Source organism: Scyliorhinus torazame, chromosome 5 (genome assembly GCF_047496885.1).
Source record: "Scyliorhinus torazame isolate Kashiwa2021f chromosome 5, sScyTor2.1, whole genome shotgun sequence".
NCBI classification, from domain to species: Eukaryota; Metazoa; Chordata; class Chondrichthyes; order Carcharhiniformes; family Scyliorhinidae; genus Scyliorhinus; species Scyliorhinus torazame.
The window spans coordinates 141,261,772-141,284,416 of NC_092711.1; the positions used below are offsets into that span (position 1 = coordinate 141,261,772).

The 22,645-nt window shown below is 47.0% G+C and overlaps 1 long non-coding RNA gene across 1 annotated transcript; it reads right to left on the reverse strand.

Annotated features, from left to right (window-relative positions):
• Positions 1-826: 826 nt before the first annotated feature.
• On the reverse strand, positions 827-22,432 carry LOC140419859 (uncharacterized). Its single transcript, XR_011946048.1, has 2 exons — positions 21,954-22,432; positions 827-8,170 (listed from the first exon to the last, which is right to left on the reverse strand). It is a non-coding gene; the product is annotated as an uncharacterized lncRNA (long non-coding RNA).
• Between the last annotated feature and the right edge of the window lie 213 nt (positions 22,433-22,645).

The window sequence follows — 22,645 nt, forward strand, 5'->3', positions numbered from 1 at the left end:
AGAGCAGAGCAGTTGGATGAATCAGTGAGTCCTTTCAAAGAGATAGCAGGGGCATGATGGGCCGAATGGTCTCCTCCTGCAGCTTGTGAATCTGAGCCTCCTGCTTTTGTGCATGTTAAAAGGGACAGATTTCATTGCAGCCTCTTCCCTATATATGTATTTAAAGGGACAGGTTTCTCTTTAGCTGTGAGTGACCGATATAACAATTGGTTGGATAAACTTACCATTTAATAAATTAACTTTGGTTCAGACAAGACTTTAACCAATTAAGAGAAAGGCAGAATTCTCTGGATAGTAAATTTAAAAATAAGTTAAATGAAACAGGTTTAATGAACAACTTTAAGACGATGACTTTTACAACTTCATGTGGGTGATCAGTCTGTAGAAGCGTAACCCTCTCTGGCTCCTTCTTTGACAGTAATTCTTGTGGAATTCAGCCTTGGGAGTCTGGCTCCTTCTTTGACAGTAATTTCCTTGGAATTCGGCCTCAGGAGTCTTCAGTACTTGGCTAGCACGGAAGACCTTCGGAACCTCTACTTTTATCCCCAAAGTGACCAATACCTCACGTCAAGTTGGGCCTGTTGTAACATGACAATTGGTCAATTTGGTCACTGGATTAATTTAATTGGATCCCCAACTACTTGCACCACTTTCTCTTTCAGAGGGTTGGTGCAGACTCGATGGGGTGAATGGCTTCCTTCTGCACTGTAGGGATTCTATGAGCCTATGAATACAATATAACTGTTTCATACCATCCCTTTATCTGACTCTATACAATCCTTTAGTAATACAGTTTCAAATACTGAGGCTAATCAGAGCTTGAAGGTCTCTTGCCAGTACATTTATCTTCATTACACATTCTTTACATGCACAGCAATGAACGTTTTACATTTTGAAAGCAAAAAAAACTCAGTTTTCTGCTATAACTACTGATTCATTAATTATAACTCAATTAAGGCTCATTACTTAGTCATCTATTACAGACTGGTAACTAATTTACACAGTAATCTTTCATTAATACTGTTTGTTAATACAAGATACACCAGTTCAAAGAGACAGTTTTGTGGAAGGCAATATCTTTCTTTCTTACTAATCTTGATTGGATTGGATTGGATTGGATTTGTTTATTGTCACGTGTACCGAGGTACAGTGAAAAGTATTTTTCTGCGAGCAGCTCAACAGATCATTAAATACATGAGAAGAAAAGGGAATAAAAGAAAATACATAATAGGACAACACAACATACACAATGTAACTACATAAGCACTGGCATCGGATGAAGCATACAGGGTGTAGTGTTAATGAAGTCAGTCCATAAGAGGGTCATTTAGGAGTCTGGTGACAGTGGGGAAGAAGCTGTTTTTGAGTCTGTTCGTGCGTGTTCTCAGACTTCTGTATCTCCTGCCCGATGGAAGAAGTTGGAAGAGTGAGTAGGCCGGGTGGGAGGGATCTTTGATTATACTGCCCGCTTTCCCCAGGCAGCGGGAGATGTAGATGGAGTCAATGGATGGGAGGCAGGTTCATGTGATGGACTGGGCGGTGTTCACGACTCTCTGAAGTTTCTTGCGGTCCTGGGCCGAGCAGTTGCCATACCAGGCTGTGATGCAGCCTGATAGGATTCTTTCTATGGTGCATCTGTAAAAGTTGGTAAGAGTCAATGTGGACATGCCGAATTTCCTTAGTTTCCTGAGGAAGTATAGGCGCTGTTGTGCTTTCTTGGTGGTAGCGTCGACGTGGGTGGACCAGGACAGATTTTTGGAGATGTGCACTCCTAGGAATTTGAAACTGCTAACCATCTCCACCTCGGCCCCGTTGATGCTGATTGAACAATGAGTCTTAGACTTGAGCATTATATGATGTCCTGTAGCTTTACAATCTTCTGGAACAATGTTAGTTTAAACAATTTCCACTAATTTAGCAGTTTCTAAAAACATTTTAGTTGATACAGTGTGAATTTTTAAAATAAAGGTTCAGTCGCATGTTAGAGTTTAACATGGTTTCCTTGACCTTGTTACCGAGAACAATGAAGGTGAATGAGTGATTGATTTAAAAAACTAAATGTTATTATTGAGTCATACCTACAGTTTCCAACATTACAACAGTGACTACATCTCAAAAGTACTTCACTGTCTGTAAAAAGCTTTAGGAGATCCTGTGATCATGAAAGTTGCTATAGAAATATAAATTGTTTCTAGAATTAGTCCCCAAGCTCAGCCCACTTGCAACAATCATTGATGAAGACTGAGTCTTGAATTTGTGCAACATGCATGTCTTTCTCTCCATTTCAAATACCTTGTGAAAATCCAAACACAGTATATCGTGAAATTATTCGATTTAAAACAGAACGAGCTGTTGTGAGTTGGGGGTCAAAATGAACTTGGAAATAAACTCAAAAAATAAACTTGCAGGGCAGTGGAACTAATTAGATAATTGATCCAAAGAGCTAGCATGGGAATAATGGGCAGAATGGCCTCCTTCTGTGCTCTCTGAGCCTCATTTACATTTGAAGAATGTGGGAAATACCTGGAACCCATTTCCAAGGAGGGGGGTAGAAGCAAGGATGATGGTTTGTTTCCCAAAGGAAATTGGATGGGCACTTGAGGGAAATAAACCGACAGGGACACACGGGGATAGAATGGGGGAAGGATTTGATATGGCAATAGTGAAAGGAAGAAGGCACTGAAGTGGATGATCAGCCATGATCATATTGAATGTCGGAGCAGACTCGATCGAATGGCCAACTCCTGCTCCTATGTTCCAATGATACAAAAATAGGGAGGAAAGTAAATTGTGAAGAGAACATAAGGAGGTTAGAAAGGTATATTTTAAATGAGTGGGATAAAATCTGGCAAATTGAGTATAATATGGTAAAATGTGAAATTGTACATTTTCTCAGGAAGAAAAAGAAGCTTCTCATCAAAATGGTGAGAGATTGCAGAGCTGAGATTCAGAGGGATCTGGGTGTCCAAGAGCATGAATCACAAAAGACGAGTATACAGGTACAGCAAGTAATTAGGAAAGCTAATAGAATGTTATTGTTTATTGTGAGGGGAATTGAATACAAAAGTAGGGAGGTTATCCTTCAGTTATACAGGGCATTGGTGAGACCACATCTGGAGCACTGCTTACAGTATTGCTCTCATTTAAGAAATGATGTCAATGTGTTGGAAGCAGATCAGAGAAGGTTTACTGGACTCGTACCTGGAATTGGAGGCTGGTCTTATGAGGAATGATTGGACAGGCTGGGCTTGTGTCCGATGGAGTTTAGGTGACTTGACTGAACCGTATAAGATCCTGAGGGGCCCTGACAGGGTGGATGTGGAAAGGATATTTCCTCTTGTGGGAGAATCTAGATATGGGACTAATTTTAAAAGTAACAATTTGCCCATTTAAGGCAGAGAACGTTTTTCTCTCAGACGGTTTTGAGTCTTTGGAACTCTCTTCCTCAAAAGTGGAAGCAGAGTCTCTGAATATTTTAAAGGCAGAGCTGGGTAGATTCTTGTTAAGCAAGGGGGTGAAAGGCGATTAAGACCATAATACCACAAGAAATAGGAACAGGAGAAGGCCATTCGGCCCATTGAGCCTGCCCCGCCATTCAATCATGGCTGCTCCAACATTACTCTCGTCCACATTCCTGCCCTTTCCCCGTAAGCCTTCATTCCCTCACTGATCAAGAATCTACCTCAGCCTTAAATATAGACACGGATTCTGTCTCCACAATGTCTCAGTTTCAAAAACTCTCAATCCTCAGAGAAGAAATTCCTCCTCATCTCAGTTTTAAATTGACATTTCTTTATTCTGGGACGATGCCCTCTGGTCCTGGGCTCTCCCATTACAGGAAACATCCTCTCAGCATTTACCCTGTCAAGCCCCTTAAGAATCCTGTATGTTTCAATGAGATCACCTCTCGATCACCTCTCGATGGGGAATTAGGCCGGCCAAAAGGGGCCATGAAATGTTTTAAGCAAACATAGTAAGAAGTCTTACAACACCAGGTTAAAGTCCAACAGGTTTGTTTCGATGTCACTAGCTTTCGGAGCGCTGCTCCTTCCTCAGTGAATGAAGAGGTATGTTCCAGAAACATATATATATAGACAGATTCAAAGATGCCAGACAATGCTTGGAATACGAGCATCAGCAGGTGATTAAATCTTTACAGATCTGGAGTAACCCCAGGTTAAAGAGGTGTGAATTGTGTCAAGCCAGGACAGTTGGTAGGATTTCGCAGGCCAGATGGTGGGGGATGAATGTAATGCGACATGAATCCCAGGTCCCGGTTGAGGCCGCACTCATGTGTGCGGAGCTTGGCTATAAGTTTCTGCTCGGCGATTCTGCGTTGTCGCGGGTCCTGAAGGCCGCCTTGGAGAACGCTTACCCGGAGATCAGAGGCTGAATGCCCTTGACTGCTGAAGTGTTCCCCGACTGGAAGGGAACATTCCTGCCTGGTGATTGTCGCGCGATGTCCGTTCATTCGCTGTCGCAGCGTCTGCATGGTCTCGCCAATGTACCACGCTTCGGGACATCCTTTCCTGCAGCGTATGAGGTAGACAACGTTGGCCGAGTCGCATGAGTATGTACCGCGTAAGCAAACATGGTCAAGGAGAATCCCAAGGTTTTTAATGCATAAAATAGGAGCAAGAGGGTAGCACGAGAAAGAGTAGGCCCACTCAAGGACAATGGAGGGAAGTTATGCGTGGATCCGCAGGAAGTGGGTGAAATCGTAAGGAGTACTTTGTATCCAGTATTCATTAGGGAGAAGCACATGACAGATGTTGAGGTCAGAGATAGGTGTGTGAAAGCTCTTGAGAACGTCAATATATCAAAGGAGGAAGTGTTGAATATCCTAAATTGCATTAAGGTAGACAAGTCCCCGGGACCAGATAGGATCTATCCCAGGTTACTGCAGGAGACAAGGAGAGAAATAGCTGGGGCCTTAACAGATATCTTCACATCCTCTTTGACCACAGGTGAGGTTCCAGAGGACTTGGGAATAGCCAATGTTGTTCCTTGTTTAAGAAAGGAAGCCGGGATAATCCAGCAAATTATAGGCTGGTGAGCCTGACATCAGTGGTGGGGAAGCTTTTGGAAAAGATGAGGGGCAGGATGTATGCAAATTTGGAGGAAAATGGACTAGTTAGTGACAGGCAGCATGGTTTTGTATGGGGAAGGTCATGTCTCACCAACGTGATCGAGTTGTTTGAAGAGCTGACAAAGAAAATTGATGAGGGAAGGGCGGTGGGTGAAGTTCATATGGACATTAGTATGGACAAGGCATTTGACAAGGTCCCACATGGCAGACTGGAAAAAAAACTAAAATCACATGAGATTCGGGATGGGCTGGCGAGATGGATACAGAACTGGCTTGGTTATAGAAACAGAGAGTCGCGGTGGAAGGGTGTTTTTCAGAATGGAGATCTGTAGCTAGTGGTGTTCCGCAGGGATCAGTGCTGGGATCTCTGTTGTTTGTAGCATATATAAATGGTCTGGAGGAAAATGTGGGTAGTCTGATCAGTAAGTTTGTGGATGACACTAAGATTGGCAGATTTGCTGATGGTGCTGAGGACTGTCAGAGGATACAACAGGATGTAGATAGATTGGAGACTTGGGCACAGAAATGGCAGATGGAGTTTAATCCGGACAAATGCGAGGTGATGCATTTTGGACTCAAATCTAGGTATGAATTATACTGTAAATGGCAGAACCCTTAGCAACATTAACATACAGAGGGATCTGGGGGTGCAGGTCCACAGTTCCCTAGAAGTGGCAACACAGGTGGCCAAGGTGATTGAGAAGGCAGATGACATGCTTGCCTTCATCAGCCAGGACACTGAGTACAATAGCTGGGAAATCATGTTGCAGCTATATAAAACCTTGGTTACGTTGCATTTGGAGTATTGCATGCAGTTCTGGTCACCACATTTTCAGGATGTGGAAGCTTTGGAGAGAGTGCAAAGAAGGTTCACCAGGATGTTGCCTGGTCTCCAGGTTCTTGGCTATGAGTAGAGGTTGAATAAACTAGGATAGTTTTCACTGGAAAGACGGAGACTGAGGGGAGACCGGATAGAGGTCTACTGATGAAAAATATCTGTTTAACGCCTTTACCATTTCCTTGTACCCCATAACTATCTCCCCAGATTTATTTTCTAAGGAGCCTCTGTGGAGTTGAGGTTACAATCAGATCAGCCGTGAACTTATTGAATGGTGGAGCAGGCTCGAGGGGCCGAGTGGCCTACTCCTGCTCCTAATCCGTATGTTATCACATCCTTTATAATAGATTGTAGCATTTTCCCTCCTACTGATGTCAGGCTAATGGGTCTGTGGTTCCCCGTTTTCTCTCCCTCCTTAAATAGTGGGGTTACATTTACCACCTTCCAATCTGCAGGAACCATTCCAGAATCTATAGAATTTTGAAAGATGACCACCAATGTATCCACTATCTCTACAGCCACCGCTTTCAACACTCTGGGATGTGGAGCATCAGCTTTTGGGGATTTATTAACTTTCAATACCATTAATTTCTCCAGTACTACTTTTTCACTAATACTAATCTCTTTCAGTTCCTCGTGCTCACTAGTCCTTTGGTTCTCTAGTGTTTTGGGACAATTTCTGTATCTTCCTCCGTGAAGACAGACACACATTGTTTAGTTTCTCTGCCATTTCCTTAGTCCCCATTATAAACTCTCCTGTCTCTGCCTGGAATGGACCCACATTGGTCTTTGCTAATCTTTTCCTTTTCACATTCCTATAGGAGCTTTTCCAGTTCTCCCCAGTTTGCTCTCATATTCTATTTTCTCTTTATCAGTTTCTTGGTCCTCCTTTGCTGAATTCTAAAACAAGTTCCCAGTCCTCAGGCTTCTTAAAAGAATCAATATTTTATGTAAATATGTAACAAACCCTTAAATGCTCGTGCTTGCCTGTCTGACGTTTATTGTAAGTACCCAATCTACCACATACAACTTGTTCCTCAGACCGTGGCAGTTTCCTTCTGTGAGAAACACCCAGATGAATTAAACAGAGAAACCGTGTAACCACCTTAGCCCATCTTCATGGCAACATGGCTGCATTGGGGTACCTCCAAACGGAAATGTAAAATTAATAAACCTTTAACTTCCAAACATCCTTTCACTCTGTGAACCTCGTGAAAATTGAAACCAAGTATTTGCAACAAGGCTCAAAGAACATCAGCCTACTGGAGGAAAAGTCGTGAGACCGGCCAGTCCAGCAGAAACCCTCCGACCCTCCCGATTGAGCAACTGACAGAATGAATGAAATGCCATGCTGCATTGAATTGAGAACAGAAACAATAACAGCAGAATCCAACCCTGTAATCACTTGTGAACTTGTTGGTGTCTCAGCAGGTGTGATGAATCACAAAATCAGTCCCCACATTGGGTGCAGATGAACTCACCGCCGTCGAGGCAGCGGGGATGGATCGCTGAATTCCTCCCTAATCAGAACAGGTGAACGGCCTCTCCCCAGTGTGAACTCGCTGATGTCTCTGCAGGTTGGATGAATCACTGAATCCCTTCCCACACAGAGAGCAGGTGAATGGCTTCTCCCCAGTGTGAATCCGCTGGTGTGACTTCAAACTGCATAACTCAGAGAATCCCTCCCCACACTGAGAGCAGGTGAACGGCCTCTCCCCAGTGTGAGCTCGCTGATGTGGCTTCAGGCTGGATAATTCAGTGAATCCCTTCCCACACACAAAGCAGTTCAATGGCCTCACCCCAGTGTGAATGAGTCGATGGATCTCCAGTTTAGATGGGACTCTGAATCCCTTCCCACAGTCCCAACATTTCCATGGTTTCCCCATGTTTTGGGTCTCCTTGTGTCTCTCCAGGTCAGACAATCAGCCAAAGCCTCGTCCACACACAGAACACGTGTACGGTCTCTCCCCGCTGTGAATGGTGCGATGTCTTTTCAGGCTGTGTACCTGGTTAAAGCTCTTTCCACAGTCAGTGCTCTGGAACACTCTCACTCGGGTGTGTGTGTCTCGGTGCTTTTCCAGTCACACTGATGTTTAAAATCTTTTAAAGTTGACAGATCGGGCAAACATTTCACCTTCTAGATTCAAAGGCCGATGATATTCAGGACGATGAATTGAGTGACTCTGTCAAATCGCGACGTGGCCTTTTAGATTTCTGTCTGTATCTCCTCCTCTTCTAATATCCTGGAAAAACAATTCACAGAAGTCATCACTTTAAGACAGGATAGAAATTCAAAACAGACAATTTTTCTGGAACATTCTTTTCTCTCTTGTTCCCCGGTAACTACAAATCTCCATCCCACACACTCTCCCTCCATTCTCACTCTGCTGTATCTAATATTCACCCTCCCAATTCTCCTGAAGGTGCTGATTCAGGCTGATTGACAGATCCATGCTCACTGCTTCCTGAACTGGACACAGAGATCAGAATAAATAAGAGCTGTATTCGGCCATTCGACCCATCAAGCCTGCTCAACCATTCAATGAGATCATTGGCCGATCCAACTCAGCACCATTTTCCCACACTATCCCCCATATCCCTTGATATCTTCAATATCTAGAAACCTATCAATCTCTGTCTTGAAAATACTTGATAACTGAGGCTCCACAGTCCTCTGGGGTAGAGAATTCCAAAGCTTCACCACATCCTCGAATGAAGAAATCCCTCCCCATCTCCATTTTTCTGCCTGTTCCCTAGAACCCTTGACTGTCTCGTCAATCAGAAATCTGTCTGGGGGATCCACGCGAGGCGGGTGCGGGAGTAGCTGCTTTTCCGCAGGTTCTGGTGCCACTCGCCTAGAATCCATCATTTATCCTGATTGCCCAGCACTCATCTACCTCATCCTTGAATTAATATTTGTTCTCGTATCCCTGGAAGACTTCAGGGGTAAGGTTTGGTGAGATTATGCCGAAGAACCTTATGAAATCAGTCGATAAAAGAGCGCAGGATTCAGCAGGGGCAGAGCCGCTTTTTCAACATGGCGGCCTGACCTTCAGGAGGTTTCTTGACCCCGCGCTCTCGGAGGTGGTGAAAATGATGATTGACCAGAGGCTGCCTGTGCTGGCTCAATATCTGTGAGCTTATGTGGCCGAGCTGTAAAACACCATGAAGAGGCTCGATCATCCGGACAAGAGAATCCTGAACGTTGAGCAAGATGCATCCTTGGCTGAGGCAAAACTTTAATCCTTGGCAAACCGTCTTAGTGACGTGGCGGACTCCTGGAGGACTTGGAGAACCGAGGGTCAGAGAAAGAACATTCGAGTCATCGGCCTGCCAGAAGGTGTGGAGGGTAAGGCTCCCATTAGGTTCTTGAAATGAAAAATGAAAATCGCTTATTGTCACAAGTAGGCTTCAAATTAAGTTACTGTGAAAAGTCCCTCGTCGCCACATTCCGGCACCTGTTCGAGGACCGGCTGACACGTTTTCTGAAGCTGGATGTGAAGCCTGGGTGTTTCAAATTAGAAAGGGCATCGGATCCTGTCTTTGAGGCCGAGGGATAGTTTTCATCCCAGGCCTGTAACCATTCACTTCCACAACTCGAAAGATCACCAGAGGGTCCTGGAGACGGGTAATGTGAGGTGGGACCTGGCTCCATGAGGGAGTGAGGATTTCCTGCTTCCAGGACTTTTCAACAGCCACGCAAACGAAGCATCGAGGCTTCGATTAAGTTTGAAGGGAGCTCAAGGCAATGGGAGTGAATTATGTTGCTTCATCCTGCAACCCTGAAAATTGTATCTGGAAACTCCGTCAAGTCTTTCGATAATCTGACTACTGCCTTGGTCTTCGTGAAATCAATGAAGGGCAAGGATTTGGAGGGATGGTTTGCAGCTCAGACTAACTCAGGCTCTCATCCGGACTCGTTCCCCATCATTTAAAAAAAAAAATATTGAGAGTATCCAATTATTTTTTACCAATTAAGGGGCAATTTAGCGTGGCCAATTCACCTACCCTGCACATCTTTTTGGGTTGTGGGGGTGAGACCCATGCAGACATGGAGAAAATGTGCAAACTCCACACAGATAGTGACCCGGGGCCAGGATCAAACCCGTTGGCCTCGGCTTGTGATTTGAAGATTGTCAGAATTTCTGAGATATTGTATTCTGGGTATTTGGTGCAGTAAGGGGTAAAAGCCGGAGTTAGTGTGTGTGACTGCTGCAGTCATGTTTCTTAAAGAAATCCTAGTTTGAAAGACAACTACATTTTGGAGCCAGAGGTGCAATTAAAGCATCGTAAAAAACGTGGGCTAATGGAGATCGAGGGGATTCCCTGTGGAGTTAATTAGATTTCAGCTTGTAAAATGATGTCATTACTGGGAGGAACCACGGTTTCAGGCTTTTTTTTTTATTAAATATTTTATTGAAAATTTTTGGTCAACCAACACAGTACATTGTGCATCCTTTACACAATATTATAACAACACAAATAACAATGACCTATTTTATAAACAAAAAATGAATAAATAATAAATAACAAAAATGAAAACTAGCCCTAATTGGCAACTGCCTTGTCACAAGTAACACTCTCCAAAAATATAATTTAACAGTCCAATATATAATTATCTGTAGCAACGACCTATACATACTAGACAGTATATATTAACAACCCTGAGAGTCCTTCTGGTTCCTCCTCCCCCCCCCCCGATCCTGGGCTGCTGCTGCTGCCTTCTTTTTCCCATTCCGTCTATCTTTCTGCGAGGTATTCGACGAACGGTTGCAACCGCCTGGTGAACCCTTGAGCCGACCCCCTTAGGACGAACTTAATCCGCTCTAGCTTTATAAACCCCGCCATGTCATTTATCCAGGTCTCCACCCCCGGGGGCTTGGCTTCTTTCCACATTAGCAATATCCTGCGTCGGGCTACTAGGGACGCAAAGGCCAAAACATCGGCCTCTCTCGCCTCCTGCACTCCCGGCTCTTGTGCAACCCCAAATATAGCTAACCCCCAGCTTGGTTCGACCCGGACTCCTACTACTTTTGAAAGCACCTTTGTCACCCCCATCCAAAACCCCTGTAGTGCCGGGCATGACCAAAACATATGGGTATGATTCGCTGGGCTTCTCGAGCACCTCGCACACCTATCCTCCACCCCAAAAAATTTACTGAGCCATGCTCCAGTCATATGTGCCCTGTGTAATACCTTAAACTGAATCAGGCTTAGCCTGGCACACGAGGACGACGAGTTTACCCTGCTTAGGGCATCTGCCCACAGCCCCTCCTCGATCTCCTCCCCCAGCTCTTCTTCCCATTTCCCTTTTAGTTCATCTACCATAGTCTCCCCTTCGTCCCTCATTTCCCTATATATATCTGACACCTTACCATCCCCCACCAATGTCTTTGAGATCACTCTGTCCTGCACCTCGTGTGTCGGGAGCTGCGGGAATTCCCTCACCTGTTGCCTCGCAAAAGCCCTCAGTTGCATATACCTGAATGCATTCCCTTGGGGCAGCCCATATTTCTCGGTCAGCGCTCCCAGACTCGCGAACTTCCCATCCACAAACAGATCTTTCAGTTGCGTTATTCCTGCTCTTTGCCACATTCCATATCCCCCATCCATTCCCCCCGGGGCAAACCTATGGTTGTTTCTTATCGGGGACCCCCCCAAGGCTCCAGTCTTTCCCCTATGCCGTCTCCACTGTCCCCAAATCTTCAGTGTAGCCACCACCACCGGGCTTGTGGTGTAGTTCCTCGGTGAGAACGGCAATGGGGCTGTCACCATAGCCTGTAGGCTAGTCCCCCTACAGGACGCCCTCTCTAATCTCTTCCACACCGCTCCCTCCTCCTCTCCCATCCACTTACTCACCATTGAAATATTAGCGGCCCAATAATACTCACTTAGGCTCGGTAGTGCCAGCCCCCCCCTATCCCTGCTACGCTGTAAGAATCCCTTCCTCACTCTCGGGGTCTTCCCGGCCCACACAAAACCCATGATGCTCTTTTCAATCCTTTTAAAAAAAGCCTTCGTGATCACCACCGGGAGGCACTGAAACACAAAGAGGAATCTCGGGAGGACCACCATCTTAACCGCCTGCACCCTCCCTGTCATTGACAGGGATACCATATCCCATCTCTTGAAATCCTCCTCCATCTGTTCCACCAACCGCGTTAAATTTAACCTATGCAATGTGCCCCAATTCTTAGCTATCTGGATCCCCAGGTAACGAAAGTCCCTTGTTACCTTCCTCAACGGTAGGTCCTCTATTTCTCTACTCTGCTCCCCTGGATGCACCACAAACAACTCATTTTTCCCCATGTTCAATTTATACCCTGAAAAATCCCCAAACTCCCCAAGTATCCGCATTATTTCTGGCATCCCCTCCGCCGGGTCCGCCACGTATAGTAGCAAATCGTCCGCATACAAAGATACCCGGTGCTCTTCTCCTCCCCTAAGTACTCCCCTCCACTTCTTGGAACCCCTCAACGCTATCGCCAGGGGCTCAATCGCCAGTGCAAACAATAATGGGGACAGAGGGCATCCCTGCCTTGTCCCTCCATGGAGCCGAAAATATGCAGATCCCCGTCCATTCGTGACCACGCTCGCCACTGGGGCCCTATACAACAGCTGCACCCATCTAACATACCCCTCTCCAAAACCAAATCTCCTCAACACCTCCCACAAATAATCCCACTCCACTCTATCAAATGCTTTCTCGGCATCCATCGCCACTACTATCTCCGTTTCTCCCTCTGGTGGGGCCATCATCATTACCCCTAACAACCTCTGTATATTCGTGTTCAGCTGTCTCCCCTTCACAAACCCAGTTTGGTCCTCGTGGACCACCCCCGGGACACATTCCTCAATTGTCATTGCCATTACCTTGGCCAGGACCTTGGCATCTACATTTAGGAGGGAAATAGGTCTATAGGACCCGCATTGTAGCGGGTCCTTTTCCTTCTTTAAGAGAAGCGATATCGTTGCTTCAGACATAGTCGGGGGCAGTTGTCCCCTTTCCTTTGCCTCATTAAAGGTCCTCGTCAGTACCGGGGCGAGCAAGTCCACATATTTTCTATAGAATTCGACTGGGAATCCATCCGGTCCCGGGGCCTTTCCCGCCTGCATGCTCCTAATTCCTTTCACCACTTCTTCTACCTCGATCTGTGCTCCCAGTCCCACCCTTTCCTGCTCTTCCACCTTGGGAAATTCCAGCCGATCCAAGAAGCCCATCATTCTCTCCCTCCCATCCGGGGGTTGAGCTTCATATAATTTTTTATAAAATGTCTTGAACACTCCATTCACTCTCTCCGCTGCCCGCTCCATCTCTCCTTCCTCATCCCTCACTCCCCCTATTTCCCTCGCTGCTCCCCTTTTCCTCAATTGGTGTGCCAGCAACCTGCTCGCCTTCTCCCCATATTCGTACTGTACACCCTGTGCCTTCCTCCATTGTGCCTCTGCAGTGCCTGTAGTCAGCAAGTCAAATTCTACATGTAGCCTTTGCCTTTCCCTGTACAGTCCCTCCTCCGGTGCTTCCGCATATTGTCTGTCCACCCTCAAAAGTTCTTGCAGCAACCGCTCCCGTTCCTTACTCTCCTGCTTCCCTTTATGTGCCCTTATTGATATCAGCTCCCCTCTAACCACCGCCTTCAACGCCTCCCAGACCACTCCCACCTGGAGCTCCCCATTATCATTGAGTTCCAAGTACTTTTCAATGCACCCCCTCACCCTTAGACACACCCCCTCATCTGCCATTAGTCCCATGTCCATTCTCCAGGGTGGGCGCCCTCCTGTTTCCTCCCCTATCTCCAAGTCCACCCAGTGTGGAGCGTGATCCGAAATGGCTATAGCCGTATACTCCGTTCCCCTCACCTTCGGGATCAATGCCCTACCCAGCACAAAAAAGTCTATTCGCGAGTAGACTTTATGGACATAGGAGAAAAACGAGAACTCCTTACTCCTAGGTCTGCTAAATCTCCACGGGTCTACACCTCCCATCTGCTCCATAAAATCTTTAAGTACCTTGGCTGCTGCCGGCCTCCTTCCAGTCCTGGACTTCGACCTATCCAGCCCTGGTTCCAACACCGTATTAAAATCTCCCCCCATTATCAGCTTTCCCATCTCTAGGTCCGGAATGCGTCCTAGCATCCGCCTCATAAAATTGGCATCATCCCAGTTCGGGGCATATACGTTTACCAAAACCAGCGTCTCCCCCTGTAGTTTGCCACTCACCATCACGTATCTGCCCCCGTTATCCGCCACTATAGTCTTTGCCTCGAACATTACCCGCTTCCCCACTAATATAGCCACCCCCCTGTTTTTCGCATCTAGCCCCGAATGGAACACCTGCCCCACCCATCCTTTGCGTAGCCTAACCTGGTCTATCAGTTTCAGGTGCGTTTCCTGTAACAGAACCACATCTGCCTTAAGTTTCTTAAGGTGTGCGAGTACCCGTGCCCTCTTTATCGGCCCGTTCAGCCCTCTCACGTTCCACGTGATCAGCCGAGTTGTGGGGCTTCCTACCCCCTCCCCCCTTGTCTATTAACCATCACCTTTTTCACGCTCCTCACCCGGTTCCCACGCAGCTGTATCTCCCCCAGGCGGTGCCCCCCCGCCCATCCTCTCCCATACCAGCTCCCCCCTCTCCCCAGCAGCAGCAACCCAGTAATTCCCCCCTCCCACCCCCCCCCGCTAGATCCCCCGCTAGCGTAATTACTCCCCCCATGTTGCTCCCAGAAGTCAGCAAACTCTGGCTGACCTCGGCTTCCCCCCGTGACCTCGGCTCGCACCGTGCGACGCCCCCTCCTTCCTGCTTCTCTATTCCCGCCATGATTATCATAGCGCGGGAACCAAGCCCGCGCTTCTCCCTTGGCCCCACCCCCCAATGGCCAACGCCCCATCTCCTCCACCTCCCCTCCTCCCCCCATCACCACCTGTGGGAGAGAGAAAAGTTACCACATCGCAGGATTAGTACATAAAACCCCTCTTTGCCCCCCACATTCGCCCCACCACTTTGTTCGAACGTTCTTTTTAATAACCCGCTCATTCCAGTTTTTCTTCCACAATAAAAGTCCACGCTTCATCCGCCGTCTCAAAGTAGTGGTGCCTCCCTCGATATGTGACCCACAGTCTTGCCGGTTGCAGCATTCCAAATTTTATCTTCTTTTTATGAAGCACCGCCTTGGCCCGATTAAAGCTCGCCCTCCTTCTCGCCACCTCCGCACTCCAGTCTTGATAAACGCGGATCACCGCGTTCTCCCATTTACTGCTCCGAGTTTTCTTCGCCCATCTAAGGACCATTTCTCTATCCTTAAAACGGAGGAATCTCACCACTATGGCTCTGGGAATTTCTCCTGCTCTCGGTCCTCGCGCCATCACTCGGTATGCTCCCTCCACCTCCAACAGACCCGCCGGGGCCTCCGCTCCCATTAACGAGTGCAGCATCGTGCTCACATATGCCCCGACGTCCGCTCCCTCCACACCTTCAGGAAGACCAAGAATCCTCAGGTTGTTCCTCCTTGCGTTGTTTTCAAGTGCCTCCAACCTTTCCACACATCGTTTCTGATGTGCCTCCTGCGTCTCCGTCTTCACCACCAGGCCCTGTATATCGTCCTCATTCTCGGCTGCCTTTGCCTTCACGACCCGAAGCTCCTGCTCCTGGGTCTTTTGTTCCTCCTTTAGCCCTTCGATCGCCTGTAGTATCGGGGCCAACAGCTCTTTCTTCATTTCCTTTTTGATCTCTTCCAATCAGCATTTCAAGAACTCTTGTTGTTCAGGGCCCCATGTTAAACTGCCACCTTCCGATGCCATCTTGGTTTTTGCTTGCCTTCCTTGCCGCTGTTCTAAAGGATCCACTGCAATCTGGCCACTCTCTCCTCCTTTTTCCATCCGTATCCAGGGGGGATTCCCTTCTGGTTTACCGCACAGTGTTTTTAGCCGTCAAAATTGCCGTTGGGGCTCCTATCAAGAGCCCAAAAGTCCGTTTCACAGGGAGCTGCCGAAACGTGTGACTCAGCTGGTCATCGCCGCACCCGGAAGTCCCGGTTTCAGGCTTTTTGCAGCAAAGCAGTGTTTTAGTTGAGGATTAGTTCAAGATGAGAGCAGAGGTCAAGCATCTCAGTTCAGTTGAAAAGATATGTCTGCAGCTAGATTTACAGTTCTTTCCAAGCAGTTCAGAAGAGTGTCATTAGAAGGCGAGCTGAAACAAGCTGAAACAGCTTCCCAAGTTTCTTCATGGTTCTGACAGGATTCAGATCTTTTCTTTAAAGCGGTGACACAAGATCTCTCTTTCTCAAAGAACCTGTAAAGCAGGTATTGCTGAGGGCTAACTGTGCTTAACGGTGGATTGAGAGCTGAGATGGTGTTTTTGTTGTTTGAGTGGAAATAAAGGTAGCAGTTAAGGGTTACTGTATTCACTGTATTGATTAGCATTGTTTAAGGGCTAATTGTCAGCTGTTTTCTGGTGTGATCTTAAACATATTTTAATATTGTGTCAGTAATAAAGTTTGTTTTTCTGTAGCACACCCCTATTTTTCGTGAAATCACTCCTGGAGTGAGGTATCCTTTCCTCACAGTCTGACAAAACACAAAAAAAATTGGGGTTTGTGTCCAGTATCCGAGCCACTGTTGGGGTCTGGTCCGGGATCATAACAGTGAGGAGGTGGGTTATGTGGATGTTTAGAGAACTTTGTACCTGGGAGCAGAGATTTTACCTTCTTTCCAGCCCCACATCAAAGCCATACTGCAATCAACGACATTTTTGTGCCGAGGACGATCCTACACCTGGTGTCCACTTGCACCACAGGGAGCATCGTAATCGCAGACCTTCCCCCATTTGTCTGGAGTTTCTGCTCGAGGGCTCACCCCCAGGTCGAGAATATGGAGGTTTGTAGCCTCCCTGAAAGGAGATACATCATTTACCATGCACTTTACGGAAGAGTTTCAGTTCTTCCTTTCGGTTAATTCGACCCCTGGTATTTACCACTCCATTTCGTGGGAGACATGCAAAACTCACTTCTAATAAAAGGTGCAGCATGCTGGAGAACCAGCGGCATCTGGAGGTTTGTTTGGCGAAGGTGGAGGAGAATCATATGGAGGTCCCGAGTAAGCTATTACTGAAGGAGGTTAACGCAGCAAGAGTGGCTTTGGACTCCCTGTTGACTCAGCAGGTTGAGAAAAGTTGAGTTTGTGAGGCAGATTTTGTACGAGTTTGGGAAGAAGCCAACCAAATACTTGGCTTGTTTGAAGGGGGGGGGGGGGGCTTCAAAGGTAAGCCCTCTTTCCTTGCTAAGTTACCCTTCAGATGGTTCCCCATGGGATTTAAATATCTGGGATATTTTAGACAGCTATATGGGCCAACTTTCCACAGCTGATGGTGACTATTAGGTGGGACCTTGCCCAGTGGTCGGCTCTTCCGATTTCATGGTGAGGGAGGATCGCCTTCATTAAAATGAATGTGTTGCCCAGACTGTTGTACCCTCTGCAGATGCTGCCTGTACTGCTGTCGTTAAAGAAATTAATGCAACAATTAGCACATTTATCTGGAACAAAAAGAAACCTCGCCTCAAGTTTGTTCAGCTCCAATCACCAGGAGCCAAGGGAAGGTTGGGTCTCCTGAATATCAGGTTTTATCAATTGGTCTCTCGTCTTAGTTTCATAAGGGATTGGGTTCGGATGGAGCCAACATCCATCTGGCTCAATACAGAAGCAGACCAGTCAGGTCTCCCTCTATCCAAAACTGGGATAGGCTGATTATGGAAAGCATCTCCATGCAATTTTTAATGTCTGTAACTCATTCTGAGTCTGATGCATTGGGTAAAGTATGGGACCCCTATCTCAAATACATAGGCTCCAATTTGACTGACTTGTTCCTCCTGGGCTTTCCATGAGTGAATTCAATTTAACTTAGGCCAGGAGTGGGGCACAGTGGGTAGCACTGCTGCCTCACAGCACCAGGGACCCAGGTTTGATTCCTTGAGTGGCTGTCTGTGTGAAGATAGACATTCTCCCTGTGTCTGCGTGTGTTTCCTCTGAGTGCTCCGTTTTCCTCCCACAGTCCAAAGATGTGCAGTTAAAGTGGATTGGTCATGCTGAATTTCTCCTTAGTGTCCAAAGAGGTGTTAAAGAAATTACTGCAACAATTAGCACATTGATCTGGAACAAAAAGAAACCTCGCCTCAAGTTTGTTCAGCTCCAATCACCAGGAGGGTTAGGTGGATGGACCATAATTAATGCACAAGGTTACAGGGATAGGGCAGAAAGTGGGTCTTAGTGAAGTGCTCTCTAAGCGGGTCGAATTTGACTATAGTCTGTTTTATAATATATTGGGGTGTGCGACCTGCATCGTTATCCTCCGTTTTTATATAATCTTACCCTCTTTCCCCACTCACTATGTTAACCTGATAACTGGTTGTTCACTGATCTGGCATTTCATCTAAAGGTCCCTCAAATATTGTGTTCCAAATTAATTCTGCAATGTGTTGTATTTATGCGGCAATAGCTCTTGCTCTGCTCTGTGCCCATTTTCCACCAGTTTTTCTGTTACGCTGCTGCATTCATTGTTTAAAAAATGGTTTAAAAAAAACCCCCAAAAATATTAAAAATCTGTCCAACTCATCCACTCATTCATGAATATATTTAACTACCCCCAAAGCCTCCACTGGTCCCTGTGGAAGAGAAATCCAGAGACTAACAACCCTCTGAGGGAAGAGATGACTGGAAATCTATAACATAGCTACAGTACAATATTACAAGGCTAGAAATAATAATAAAAGTACTTTATTACTGAACCATAAATAATATATCTAATCTGCACCATCTAACAACACTGGACATATCTCCGTCTGATAGTAATTTATTGTCCCCCTTAAATGTCAACCATCTCCTGGGGAAACCAGCCATTTAATCATGAACATTAGAAAACTGACCATCCTTTTAGCCAGGCAAACAAATGTATCAAGGGAGACATGGGTGGCACAGTGGTTAGCACTGCTGCCTCACAGTTCAGGGACCCAGGTTCAATTGTGGCCTCGGGTGACTGTCTGTCCGGAGTTTGCACTTTCTCCCCGTGTCTGCGTGGGTTTCCTCCGGGTGCTGTGGTTTCCTCCCACAGTCCAAAGATGTGCAGGTTAGGTGGATTGGCCATGCTAAATTGCCCCTTAGTGTCCAAAAGGTTAGGTTGGTTCACTGGGTTACAGGGATAGGGTGGAGGCGTGGGCTTAAGTGGGGTGCTCGTTCTAGGGGCCGGTGCAGACTCGATGGGCTGAATGGGCTCCTTCTGCACTGTAAATTCTATGATTCTATGAAGCCGAGTGAGTAAAGGATGTCAATGTTTTTAAGAGAGCGACGTGGATCAAGCTTTCCAGAGTCTGCACCTTCCCTGGATTCACTTCCTTTCCCTTCAGTTGCTGCAAGTCACCAATTGAAGGTCAAAATGAGAAAAGAAATGGAAAGGGGGAGAAAAGAAAGTGTTTTACTGACAGATGTTGGAGACAGGGGGAAGTTTCAGTCTGTGTAAAGCTCAATCTTCATTCGGTGAAAGACTGCGGTGCGGCAACCAAAGAGGAAAGGGTTGAATTGGAACCTCCGGAAGGTCGCTACCCTAGACTCGACATGTATGCTCAAGCCGTCAGGAGATGCGTCAATGCCAGATTCATCAGTCGCATTGACAAGACAGCCCCGAACGTCACCCAAGCACAACGCAATGCCATCCGCGCTCTCAAGACCAACCGCAACATCGTCATCAAACCAGCAGACAAAGGAGGGGCCACCATCATACTGAACAGAACGGACTACTGCAAAGAAGTGTACCGACAACTCATCAACCAGGAACACGTCAGACATTACCTGCAGATCCAACCAAGGAACACACCCGCCAACTCAATAGACTGATCAAGACCTTGGATCCAGACCTTCAGAGCACCCTACGTGCTCTCTTCCCACGTACTCCCCGCGTTGGAGATCTCTACTGCCTCCCGAAAATACACAAGGCCAACACACCAGGCATGCCTATCGTATCAGGCAATGGGACCCTGTGTGAGAACCTCTCTGGCTACATCGAGGGCATCTTTGAAACCCATCGTACAAGGAACGTCCAGCTTCTGTCGCGATACGGCGGACTTCATAGAGAAACTCTGCACCCATGGGCCAATCGAACCAGGAACATTCCTCGTCACAATGGACATCTCGGCACTCTACACCAGCATCTCTCATGATGACGGCATTGCTGCAACAGCCTCAGTACTCAACACCGTTAACTGCCAATCTCCAGACACAATTCTGCAACTCATCCGCTTCATTCTGGATCACAACAGCTTCACCTTAGTCAACAAGTTCTTCATCCAGACACACGGAACAGCCATGGGGACCAAATGCGCACCTCAATATGCCAACATCTTCATGTACAAGTTTGAACAAGACCTCCTCACCGCACAGGACCATCAACTAACGTTATACACCAGATACATTATTGACATTTTTTTCCTTTGGATCGACAGTGAAGAATCACTGAAACGACTACATGATGACGTCAATAAGTTCGATCCCACCATCAGACTCACCATGGACTACTCTCCAAAATCGGTTGCATTCTTGGACACACTCATCTCCATCAATGACGGTCACCTCAGCACTTTGCTTTACCGCAACCCCACGGATAACCTCACAATCCTCCACTTCTCCAGCTTCCACCCGAAACATATTAAAGAAGCTATTCCCTATGGACAAGCCCTCCATATACACAGGATCTACTCAGACGAGGAGGAGGGTAACAGACATCTACCGATGCAGAAAGATGCTCTCGTACGAACGGGATATGGCACTCGACTCATCGATTGACATTTCCAACGCGGCATAGCAAAAAAACGCACCAACCTCCTCAGAAGACAAACACGGGACACAACCGACAGAGTACCCTTCGTCATTCAGTATTTCCTCGGAACGGAGAAACTACAACATCTTCTTCACAGCCTTCAACATATCATCGATGAAGACGAACATCTTGCCATGGTCATCCCCACACCCCCACTACTTGCCTTCAAACAACCGTGCAACCTCAAACAAACCATTGTTTGCAGCAAACTACCCAGCCTTCAGAACAGTGACCACGACACCACACAACCCTGCCATGGCAATCTCTGCAAGATGTGCCAGATCATCGACATGGGTACCACCATTACATGTGAGAACACCACCCATCAGGTACGCGGTACATACTCCTGTGACTCGGCCAATGTTGTCTACCTCATACGCTGCAGGAAAGGATGTCCCAAAGCATGGTACATTGGCGAGACCATGCAGACGCTGCGACAATGGACGAAGGGGCATCACGCAACAATCACCAGGCAGGAATGTTCCCTTCCAGTCAGGGAACACTTCAGCAGTCAAGGGCATTCAGCCTCTGACCTCCGGGTAAGCGTTCTCCAAGGTGGCCTTCAGGACGCGCGATGATGCAGAATCGCCGAACAGAAACTTATTGCCAAGTTCCGCACATATGAGTATGGCCTCAACCGGGACCTTGTATTCATGTCGCAGTACATTCACCCCCCCACCATCTGGCCTGTGTTTGCTAAATCCTACCAACTGTCCTGGCTTGAGATAATTCATATCTCTTCAACCTGGGATTACCCTCTCTGGATCTGTAGTCATAATTACCTGCAAATGCTCGCATTCAAAGCACTGTCTTGCATCTTTGACTTTGTCTATATCTATATATATATATATATGTTTCTGGAACCTGCCTCTTCATTCACCTGAGGAAGGAGCTGTGTTCCGAAAGCTAGTGATTTGAAACAAACATGTTGGACTTTAACCTGGTGTTGTAAGACTTCTTACTGTGCTCACCCCAGTCCAAAGCCGGCATCTCCACATCACTGTCTTTAAGGGGAGAGAGAGAGAGAGAGAGAGACCTGGGCCAAGCTTTGCAGAGTCTGCACCCTCCCTGGATTCACTTCCTTTCCCTTCAGTTGCTGCAAGTGACCAATTGAAGGTGAGAATGAGAAAAGAAATGGAAAGGGGGAGAAAAGAAAGTGTTTTACTCACAGATATTGGAGACATGAGGCTGGAGGAGCAGAGACCTTCCGGTCTTAACTCTTCCCATTGGTCAACACCTCACCAGGAAGGTCAGGGGATGGGCTTTCCCTCGCACATGCGCAGCCTCTCCTGTCTCTAGGACATGCGCAGTCCCGGCACGGAGGGTGGGGAAGTCACCGAGAGGCTTCTCGCTCTGGCCGCAGCTGTCAGCCGGTTGCCTGGAAACCTTGTCTGGAGGAGATGGAAACAATGAGTGGCGCGGAGCTGCCATGTCCGCACCGGGCCTGCGCACTGGACCCTGAGACGTCACCCCGGATTCCGATGCGTGCGCCGGAAAGTTGTTGAACAATGGGAAGAGTTGGTGAACCGGAAGGACTCTCTTCCTCCATCCAATCAGCTCCCCCGTTGTCTGAATGCGGAAGCTGGATAATGAGCAAAACTGAGACCTCACACAGACTGAAAACCCCTCCTGTCTCCAACATCTGTAAGTAAAACACTTTCTTTTCTCCCCCTTTCCATTTATTTTCTCATTCTCACCTTCAATTGGTCACTTGCAGCAACTGAAGGGAAAGGAAGTGAATCCAGGGAGGGCGCAGACTCTGCAAAGCTTGACCCAGGTCTCTCACTCTCTCTTAAAGACATTGTACGAAGTCTTACAACACCAGGTTAAAGTCCAACAGGTTTGTTTCGATGTCACTAGC